Raw genomic sequence first — 12,202 nt, 5'->3', positions numbered from 1 at the left:
TAAACTGGCCGCATTTTACACATCCATTTCTAGATTTTAAAATATGCACTTTATCTGTAGGAGAAAGAAAATTCGGGCACTTATGAATAAAGTTAAATTTATCAGTATTTCCAACCGCAGTACACAAGGAACATTGAGGCGAAGACCTGTCTTTATCACATGTTACTGCTTCCGCAGCCATGCTGGTAGTTCTCTCTTTACGATGAGGGAGTGTTATTGTCTTGACAGGTGAAGCTTTACATTTCAAGCTTTCAACATCTTTCCCGTCACTTTCGTACCTTTCGCAAGCTGTAAAGAAATGTGAAATAATGTCATTTAAGGAAGGAAGAGTCTTTCCTGTAATATTAATAAAATGACGCTGAAAGCGACCATTCAAGCCTTGCCAAGCGAAATATCTGACAAATTCATCCGCTCCAATGTTAAAAGTCTTGACTGCTTCACATACTGATCGGAGGATGGAAATAAATGTGAAGGGATCATCACCCTCTCCTAGACTTAACTCCGTAATTTTCCTAATTGCATTGTTTTTACAAACCTCCTTAGAAGCAAAGGCAAAAATCAATAGTTCTTTGGCATCTACATAACGCTGTTTATCAGCTTCCAGAGAACTTAATAAAGTCTTTGCTCGACCGTCTATCTGTTGCTTCAGCAATAAAAGTAAATCTCTGTCTGGATACTGAAATGCATTAGTTGTATCCTCAAACTCTGCTATAAATTTCAAGAAATCTTCTCCTTCTTTGCTTGTAAACTTAGGAAGAGGAGCTGTTGGCTGTTTCAGTAAACTGCGGGCCACGTCGGGAATATTAAAATCATTCTTACCCCTGGAAATCTCAAGTAATGGTTAACAATGCTCAATTTTGTCTAGATAATCCTGGCAGCTTGTTAATTCTGGCTCTAACTCTGCTTCATCAGATATGTCAGGAAATTTCTTCAAGAGGATTTGATCATCTAGCTCTAACAACTTGTTTCTATAATTAACAAGAAGACCTTTAATAGCTAACTTTTCTTCTTGTGTAAGGGCAGAATAGGTGTCAGACCTATTGAATTGTTCGGTGACTTTTCTCCGAATGACTTTTCGTTGTCCGATCAGTACCTGTAAGTTAGCCAATATAACAAACGTATAACAAATGCAAAACAATAAAATGTTAATTTTCTGAAAAGGAAAATTATATTTCAATAAAATGTTAATATCCTGGATAGGAAAATGTCAATGCCCTGCAAATAAAAATATGAGAGACTATTTGGAGCCCCAGCTGTGGTCAATTCTCTACTGGATCATCTGCCCCATTATTAAGCACCTTTCTTCGTGATGCCCCACGTTGGGCGCCATAAGCAGAACACCATAAAAATCTGTGGTTTGAAATAAAGTTTGGAAGGAAAAATGTAATTAAATAAGATATTTATTACATAAATAAGCCTTTAAAATGACGTAGTAACGTAGTTACAAACAATTGGTAGGAGAACAAGGCAATTCACGTAGATCGTAGGGCGTTTCCTTCGTTCTGCTTCGCTCGCTGTCTGTAAAGAAATATTCAGGAAGATTAGTATCTAAAACTCATGGTCATTTATGTAGAAGAATATAGGCTACCCATAGGAATAATAACCCACTTAAAATTACCTTACAATTGAGCAACTGAGGTTTACATTAGTATCAGGAAGGAAATAAAAGGGCCGATACACTGAAACCGAACACCATCCTGAAATGAACGGTAAACCTAATATAAATTTGCTCGGTCGTAATAGGGAGACAATCCGTCATAAATATAACCACTCGAAACATTAATGTATTAGACGATTCTCTTACCCAAGTGTTAACAACGTGAATTTATGAATAAGCTAGAGTTACTAGTCCGAGAGCTAAATCACCTGAAAGGACAAGAGAATACGATATATAAAACATAATGACCACAAAAAACTATTACGAATCTTCATAAGATCAAAAATGACAGACAGGAAAACTTAAATAGGCAACACAAGGCAATGAGTGTTCGCAATGATAACCTTAAAAATAAGCCCTATATATTCTTGGTACTCACCATTGTCGAACCATGCACAAAGGCGTTGCAGATGGATTTTGGCTGCCTCCCTCCTTGTCGCTGTTTTCACTCGAGTAAAGCATATGGAAGGAGGAGGAGTTAGCAAACTACCCATCTTTAAATACTGGACGGCAGGAAAGACAGTTTGATGGTACCAAGAGTAGGGCAATTGAAATACCAAATTCTTAATAATTACTAGTCTTTCCTGTCGCCATGTGAAAATATGAAATGTCTTGTACAATTAGCTACTTGTTGAAACTTTTCAAGTTTTGATCTATCTGAAATGTGTATTTTCTATGAATGAATAAACTTATATTTTATGTTCACTACCTTCTATCGTTTTCTCGCACATTTTTCCATCTGCCTTGTTGCTATTTGGACATTTTGTTAAATGACCAACGATGATACTTATGATTTTGTAGATAGACAAAAATCTTGGTCCTTTTGGAAAATGTCGAGATATTTAGGGCATTTTGCAATGTGACCTGAAAATTGATCTTTTTGCATAATGACCATGCATTTTATAATAAAACCAATTTTTTCAAAATGACCGTAACATATACACACCTGAAAAAAGGCATCATCTAGTAATATCTAAATTCCTTCAACGCTGGGAATAACATGCAACCAAAATTATCAATGATAGGTTTTCTGACAATGAAATGGATTCAAGCCCATTCCTTCTAGGTAAGTAGCAAGATTGCAGCTGATTCGTCACTTGGAGATGTCTTTAATGATTTAAAGGTCACTTGTGAACGGGAGAGGCATAACTTGTTTCCAAGAAATTATTTTTTTTCTTTGTTAACCCATGAAGATTAATTTAATTTCCCTTATTACATTCTCCAGGACCAACTCCAAGCTTCGAAAACATAACCTTATATAGCGATGTTCTAGCTCCATGATTGATCGGGTCAGAAGGGCATCTCGTGCCAGACCGAGTGACGTCACAGCCTCGGACCATGGCAGTGCATGGCTGTCTGCCATGGTGTGAGCATCTCTGCACTCGCCTTGATGTGTTGATTGACATGGTGAACTAGGAGTATCTCTCCGCGTGTGAAGGTCTAATCACACATCTGGCTAGACAACTAATCACTCATAGGCGATTATAGGCACCATCTCTGAATGTTCTCTTGAACTGAATCTGAAATGGAATTGGTGTTCGGAAAAGATGTAAGTCTATTATTTGTTTTAATGAGCCCTAGTGCAATTAATGTAAACCTGTACCAGTGCTGTATTTTCTTTCATTGAATAGCTGCCTTTTTTTTAGGAGCTCAAACCTTGTTCGTTATACAATTTATACTGTTTAATATATATGATTATAGAAGATGTAAGTTTCAAGACCTATGCACCAATAAATTAGAACTTTAGCCAAGAGTGTGAACCCCTCTCCAGTGTTTTACAGTTTTAATTCTTTCCATAAGAGCGGGTCTCGGACGACTGATTGTAACCAGACTTCAAGAAGGAATCATTCTCGGATGTTGACGGTGAGTGAGAACGTCTTCATCATGTCGGAGAGATCATTAAAATCAAGAACGTCATCCAATAGAGACATAAGCGAGGTCCACTGAAACCTGTTAGAAGTGCAAGCTAACTTAGCTAGGGTTCAACTAAAGGCACACTTAGTAGTGGAAGAACGTGCAGCCAAGAAGAAAGCGGAAGCTGATGAACTCGCTGCTCAGAGAGATGCCGCGGATTTGGCTGTAGAGGGCCAGCAGACGCTGTATTGCTAGAGGCCCAGCTCAATGTTCGGAGACAGCAACTTAAATGCGAAATTAGCTCGGAGGCAGGAGAATTGCGATGTGGTTCGGAAGTGTCTTCAAATGCCTGAAGTGTAAAGTGTAAAGGTCAGGGAGACTGAACAGGAGTCGAGTATCTATCAATGGAGGCTAAGTGTCACCCACCACTGCGAGAATGACCAAAGTACCATGCAAGAGGACCAGAATGCCATTCTACACTCATGGAAGTCCTCTCACGGCTATTGGATCCCATTTCAATACCTTTCATTTGAACCATCTGCCACTGACCCCTTGGCCAACAACAACTTGCAAGTGCTTAATTCACTCGAATGCACTCCTGCAAGCAGCAATAAGTTGGCGCTGACATCGCTATTACCACCTACTGAACTTGAGTGCTTTGGAAGTAATTTCACCAAGTTTAATTGGTTCAAGATGTCCTTCAAATGGCATTTTGAGAATGATACCTTGGACCACGAGCGCAAGCTGAACCACATGTATCATATCTTAGATGGGCCTCCGAGAATCCTAGTTAAAACAATGTGATATGATGAATCCTGGAAGCATCTGAGTGAATTCTACGGCAGAGGAGTTGATGCATCTGAGGCTTTTATTCGTAAGCTTCTCGAATGGAAGGAAATCCCAGCAGGTGATAGCGAAAGTTTAATGAAATAAGCTTCTTACCTAAAGAAGGTGAATGCAGCACTGGGTGCATATTACACTAGAATTGAGCTGTATGAGAAAAGTAGTGGAAAAGCTTCCTCACCTCACCCTCTCCAGGTAAGATGGGTCTCCAAGTACCTGGAACACCAACACAAACTTCCAGCCTTGATCACTTTTGTGGAGAGACAGGCAGTGGTTGTTAAAGAAATGAAGTACCACGAGTGCAACCGTCATCCATCCAAGGGCAAACCTGAGGGCACGAGCAAGTCGATTAAAGCTGAAGCCTTGCCCATTCACCACAGCTCTCCATCTAACAATGGGGTATAGTGTGTTTACTGCAAGAAAGATAACCACGGAGTTCATCCATGCCTCCAATTCCAAAGGCTGAATTTGGATGACCGTTGGTGGATACCAAACTCTGCTTCAGATGCCTAAATGTCATGCACATTCAAGAAGCCTGTGAAGAATAATCCACATGTGGAAAGTGCAGCTTGGGGACGCATCATACACTCCTGCACTATGGGAAGAAGACCCCTCCAAGGGACATTGCAAACTCCAAGAGAGAAACTGTATCCAAGACATCTGACAAAACTAAAGCGGGAGCCAGGACAACTAGCAATGCACCGTCTGATAGAACTAACACTAAAACTGCTCCAGAAGCTGGAACTCCGACGACGATGGGGCACGTACATGCCATGTCCACCTACCGACAGCCGGATGGTCGTATAATGTTGAGGCTCATCCCAGTCATGGTGAACAGAACGTACACTACGATCGGCTTCATAGATGGAGTAGCCACACCCACGTAAGCCACAAGGAGCCTAATAGACTGGCTAGGTGTAACGGGAAGGCCTTGCAGCCAGACCATGGTGACAGACGCCGGTACGTTTGCCTGCAAGGAAATGGTCCAAATGACGCTTGGCAACATCAACCAAGGGAAGAAGGAAGAACGAGTAAAAGAAGGCTTTGTTACTGTCAAGAATAATGTGTCGACGGACTACATGATGCCTCCAGATTGGCTGGAGAGATAACCACATTTGGCAGACGTAGAGCTGTAAAAAATGCCAATGGATTACGAACAGGTCAAGCTCGGGATCAGGTTAGACACAACCCTGAACTGATTCATTTTGGAACAACACCATGGCACTGCCAACAAGTAATCCGCCTAACTAAGCAAGCTTGGTTGGGTGGCTTCCGGTACTACTGGAGACCAGTCTGCATCGGAAGTCTCACTCGTGCATCTTGTTCATCAAAAATTCAATGCTCAAGACTTGACAGAACTATTGCAGAGTCATTTTAATCGAGATTTCTTTGAAAAGGAATCACCCTCCAGATTGGAAGATTCCCTAGAGCATAAGAGATTCTTGGCTAGCTGGAATAACACGACATAGCATCGAGATGGAAAATACGTGGTCAAACTCCCATTCAAGGACTCTACTCCTCTACCTGATAATATGAATATGGGTAGTCAACGAGCCCAAAGCTTGAAGAGGAGACTAGACAACAACGGAGCTTGAAAGGCATCCTACGTAGCTCAGATGGAGAAATATACTGATAAGGGCTACGCTGAAAGGGTTCCTGTAAGTCAGCTAGACAAGAAAGACGGGCGCGTATGGCTCATGCCGCCAAACTCTGTCAGGCATTCTGTCAAACAGAAAGACCGACTGGTTTTCAATCTGAAGGCTAGGCACAGAGAAATATCTTTTAACGAAGATCTGATTCGAGGCAAAAACCTCATTAATAGCCAGATGGGTGTTCTGCATTTTAGAGAGGGTCAACCAGCTATCACAGACAAGCAGATGTTCCATCAATTGAACGTGTCTGAAAAGGACAGAGACTGCCTGAGGTACCTATGGTGGTAAGAAGGTGACACCAACAAGAAACTCTAAGTCTTCAGAATGACGTGCAATGTTTTTGGTGCAAGATCATCGCTGAGCGTCGTTAACTTCTGCTTATGCAAAAATGGCCCTGGACTTCGGAAGCAAGTATAATGTAGAAGCTTTTAACTCTATACACCGCAACTTCTACGTTAACAACCTCCTCAAGGTGATAGACGATGAGGAAGAATACATCAAACTAACCAGATATCTGATCAACCTGTGCGTGGGTGGAGGTTTCCGCCTTAACCAATGTACCTCCAGCAGTAAGTTAATTCTAGCTGCGATCCCCGGAGAAGAACGAGAAGATTTGGTGGCATTCTTAAACCTAAATAAAGATGAGCTGCCTACTGAGCCAGCTCTGGGGATCCATTGTAATATGAGCATAGACGTGTTCACGTTCAGAATCATCCTACAGACAAGCCCTTCAACCGACGGGGTGTGCACTTTGTTGTTGCATCTATCTATGACCCTTTGGGCTACTTAAAGGTAAAGGTGTCTGGTTCCAGTTCCAGTTTCATCAGGATAGATGCTCACCAGAACGTCAGCCGGGCAAGCCCAACCCCCACTGAGGTGCCTAACCACAGCAGTGGCCTCCCCAGTAAACAGCTTAAACTCACGGTCCCAGGCGGGGATCGATCTGCCGCCATGTTAATGCTAGGTGAACACGTTACCACTGTACTAGCCAGGAGGCCAGTCCCTTTGATCGTGAAGATCCTGTTGCAAGAAATGTGCCGAAATAAGCTCTTTTGAGATGAGGAGATGTCTGCTGATGACCTTGTTCGATGGAAGACCTGGCTCGCGCAGTACCTCATCTGGAAGAGTTCTAACTGTGAGAGTCGTTCATACCACCAGACTTCGGAGATGTTGACATCCTTCAGTTGCACCCCTACGCAGATGCAAGTCAGGCAGGCTATTGTGTAGTCTCTTACTTGCATGTAGTTGGTGTTAACGGAAAGATCCATTGCAATCTCGTTATAGAAGGGGTGAGAGTCTCCCCTCTGAAAACGACCACCATCCCTTGTCTTGAGCTGATGGTGGCTGCTGTTGCTGTACAGATGGACTTGTAGCTGAAGACTGAGCTCGATCTGAATCTGGCCCCCTTAGTCTTCTGGTCTGATAACATGGCAGTGCTGAAATATCTCAGAAATCCGGGTGCGAAGTATCAGACCTTCATGGACAATAGGGTCAATCTCTGAGATACATCTGGCATTATGGCGTAGAGATACATCAATACTGCAAACCCACCAGAGCTCACATCATGTGGCCTCTCTGTCGGTGACTTCCTTCAGTCATCTTTGTGGTTTTCAGGACCAGATATCCTCAAGATGGACGAAACGCATTGGCCAACTATGACCGAACAAGTGGTCAGATGAGAGCTTTATCCAGATGCCAAAATGAAGACTTCTCCTGTCTCTGACTTGATGAAGATAGAACCAACGTCCATTTAATTGATAGCGACGAGATTCTCCTCCTGATTGAAGTTTGTCAGGACCATCGCGTGGATGGCAAGATTTATCCGCCACATGCAGTCTCGCACATACAGCAGTGACTCGCTCTCGAGTGCTAAACTACATATCCCAGAGAATTTGATCTGGAGACTGACCCAAAGACAAGAGTACAAAGAAGAGCTAAGCACCCTCTTGAAGAAGGGAAAATGGCTGAAGAGGTCTAGTAAATTAATCAAGCTCAGACCATTTCTCAAGAAGGGATTACTCTGTCTTGGTAGTCGATTGCAGAAGTCACCACTGGCATATACAGCCAAGCATCCAATCATTCTACTCAGCAGTTCTCCAGCGGTAGAGCTTATGGTGAGAGCCTCGCATGAGCTCTGCGGCCATGGTGGCCAGAAATGCCTGATGACCCAGTTTAGGACAAATTAGTGGATCATCCCCAGAAATGCGATAGTCAAAACTGTCATTCGAGAATGCCTGGTCTGTCGCAGACTAAGTCCTCGTCCTGTATTTCAGGTGATGTCTGAACAGCCATCCGACCAGCTTTGTCCAGATTAACCCCCCTTGATTAACACTAGGTCGGTCTGCTTTAGACCGTTCTTAGTGTAGCATGGAAGGTCTACAGTGAAGCGTTGGAGCACTATCTTTATGTGCCTTAAATCGCGAGCAGTCCACCTAGAAGTGATCGATACAGTGGAACCAGACTCCTTCGTCAATGCCTTCAGGCACTTTGTCGCTCACAGAGTGGCTATCAAGAGCATGTAGTCCTATAACGTGATCAACATTGTGGCCACAGAACGAGAGCTAAGAGCTCTCCAGCACTTCAACAAAGGAGAAATCAGAGATACTCTCAATCCAAGGCATAGAAAGGAACTTTCATCCGACATATGCCTCACACTTCAGTGGAGTGTGGTAGCATCTGATTAGGTTTGTCTGAAGAGCCATCATAGCAGCCTGTCTCCAACAAGTTATTACTGATGAAACGCTTCACACTATTTTCTACGAAGCGGAGGGTGTTGCTAACAGCCAACCTTTGACGAATATCAACAACGACCCGAACTGCCCTACTCCTCTCCCACCTAACAGGATCCTGACTTTGAAACGGTCGTCCAATCCCCTCATGTCCACACGCAAGAAGAACATGTATGTGAAGAGGTGATGGAGACAGGAATAGTTCCTCCCTGACGAATTCTGGCGCAGGTGGATAAAGAAGTACCTCCCCCTGCTCCAAGAGCTCCAGAAGTGGTCAGTCCCAAAGTGTAACATTGACGTTGGTAACATTGTTCTGATACTGAACGAGCGGCTTCCCCGAGGTAGCTGACCACTTGGGAAAGTCATGGAGGTCAGTCAGAGCACTGAGGTGTAATGAGTGAACGCCAAGCGCCGCTCGCTACATTTATAAATATTGAATTTATTATTTGGGTTTAAAAATAGCACGGTCATTTGAATGAAGTAACCCAAGCGATGCCATATCTACAGAAATATTTATCCCATGACTAAATAGGTGGTAGTGTAAGATACCCTATAACGTATTACCAAGAAATTGTTATGTTCTTTGTTAGCGTTCTCCAGGACCAACTCCAAGCTCTGAGAACATAACCTTATATGGGTATATAGTGATGATCTAGCTCCATGATTGGTCGGCTCAGAGGGTCATCTCGCGCCAGACGGAATGACGTCACAGCCCCGGACCACTGCAGGGCATGTCTGTCTACCGTGGTCTGAGCATCTCTGCGCTCGCCTTGCTATATTGACTGACGCGGTGATCTAGGAGTGTCTCTCCATGTGGGAGGGACCAATCAAACATTTGGCTTGACAACAAATCACTCGCAGGCGATTAACGGCCCTATCTGTTAATGTTCTCTTGAACTGAACCTGAAACAAAATTGGCATTGAGAAAGGATGTAAGTCTTTTATTTATTGTAATGAACCTTATTGGCATTAATGTAATCCTGTACCATTGGTGTATTTTCTTTATTGATGAGCTGTTCTTTTGTTTGCATCTACAACCTTGTTCAATATACAAGTTATACTGTTCAATATATGTAATTATAGAAGACGTGAGTTTCAAGACCTACGCCCCAATAAATTAGAACTTTGGCCGAGAGAGTGAACTCCTCTCCAGTGTTCTACAAGGGACATGTCAATATCCTATAGACTGCCCATATATATATATATATATATATATATATATATATATATATATATATATATATATATATATATATATATATATGTAAACACGTATGGTCAGTACCCATGCCCGCTCTCCATCAAGCTAGATGGGAGAGACAGGCAGTGGATACTAATGACTCAGCAAGTAGACCTATAAGCTCCCCCAAACCCTCATCCTTAGCTCATAAGGATGGTGAAGTTGCAGACACTATAGGAAATTATCGAGTCTGAGCGGGACTCGATTTCCCTTCCAGCAGATCGGCAGTCAGGAACATTTTAAATCGGCTACCGCTTCCCAAAAGAATGACCTAAATTCTTTTTATTTATAGAGCAATTACCTAAAAGCATTTATACTGTAGAGAAATGCCTTCAGTTTAGTAAATTTACCCCACTTCCCTCAACGAAACTGATTACATTTAGAATCCATTATTTTTAGATTGTTATAAAAAACCTAATTGTTTATATAATCTTTCCTTCTCTTACTCGAATAACGGCTTATATATCTGACAGTTCATTTGAAAGTCTGTAATGTTCTTACCTGATCTGAAACGAACTTTCAAAGTAAATCTTAAAAGAATTTCTCTCCGATCCGTTGAAATCTCTCTTCGTTATACAGGAACACTGATTGGACGACTGATCGATCAATACTTGAATTACAAAACATCATTGTATTTCAGCATCAAAGATCTCTCTCTCTCTCTCTCTCTCTCTCTCTCTCTTTCGTTTGATATATATATATATATATATATATGTATATATATATATATACATATATATTTGTTTATTAATGTATATATATATATATATATATATGTATATATGTATATATATATATATATACATATATATATATATATATACATATATATATATATATATATATATTCATTGAAGGCAATACCCTTAGTGGCATCAATGAAAATTGCATTAGAGAGAAGCTTTGTCCCAAAAGCGCACACACACACACACACACACACACATATATATATATATATATATACATATATATATATATATATATATTCTTACAAACCTGGCCTTGTGTAGAGTAAATACAGTAGTTTAATAATGATTTTATTTATATTTCATTTCTGCACTGAAGAGAGGTTAGCCAGCTCTTAAGATGAGTTCTCGTGTAGATTCGAGTATATTATGTGAATTATGTAAGACTTTCATTGTTAATTCTATTGTATTCTTTATTCAAGCCATTATATGTAAATTTACGATATTTTTAAGAATTATCTTTTATATTTTATGTAATTTGCTACGAAGTCTTACGTAATGAGTTTGCGAGTGTTATGTGATCATACGCAACAGGAACAAGGGCTTATGTACCGTTTTTTTTTATATTTTATGAGGTATTGCGTTATGTTTGTGAGAGATTACGCAGTGTACCACGTGCCTTGGAAAATTCTGTACCATGTGCTTGGGAAATTTCACAAAAAAACTAGTGATTGGATGTTATAATTTCTTATTTCGGGGACAAAGGGTGGGCAGAGCTAGCTGACAGAGCGTGGCCTCGCTGAACCCAGGTTTCGTCTCCCTGTTGCGTGAGAAAGCATTCCAGAGAGCAATACTTGGTAACTCTGACGCCTTTTTCCCAGCCCCCACGCTTCCCAGTTCATTGGGAAGTTTCTAGAAGTAGCTAGGTTTCATATATATAAGGTGACCCCAGTGTTAGATAGACAGATAAAGAATTGCAGCCTTAAGGCAGCCATCTTCCCTTCTCCTTCTCTCGCATGCAGCTAAGAGTATTGTTTTGAAAGTATTTAATACCTATAGTGTGTCCTCTCCAAAGTGATTTCGTTCCCCCGCATATCTCGTGTGTTGTGAGTACTTATAAAATTTCTCTTAGAGTTTTGGTAATTGTTTACAACCACGCTCTCAATTTACTCCAAAATAATGCAATCCTCCAGTTCTCATCTTCTTGCACAGTAATTAGGTGGTTATTTAAATTCTTGGAAAGCAATAATTAGCAAGATATTTTAAGGAAGGGGAAGGGGTTATAAAAAGAAAATAGCTCGGTTTCCTCACTAAACGACTTGGAACTGACATGTCAACATTGTCAACCAAACAGAATTCATGGTGCCAGCGTGCATAAACAGAAGTTCATGATGCCAGCGTATATTTGATATACTGTATATTCAAGATATACTTCATTAAAAATGGATTAATTACTCAAAAGTGTCCATAAAATATGCAAGTTACAATAGTGACACTTTTGAGTAATCACTCAATTTTTTATTAAGTATATTTTGAATATA

The sequence above is a fragment of the Palaemon carinicauda genome, chromosome 35, assembly GCF_036898095.1.
Source record: "Palaemon carinicauda isolate YSFRI2023 chromosome 35, ASM3689809v2, whole genome shotgun sequence".
Lineage (NCBI taxonomy): Eukaryota > Metazoa > Arthropoda > Malacostraca > Decapoda > Palaemonidae > Palaemon > Palaemon carinicauda.
Note: the sequence above shows the minus strand (reverse complement) of the source record.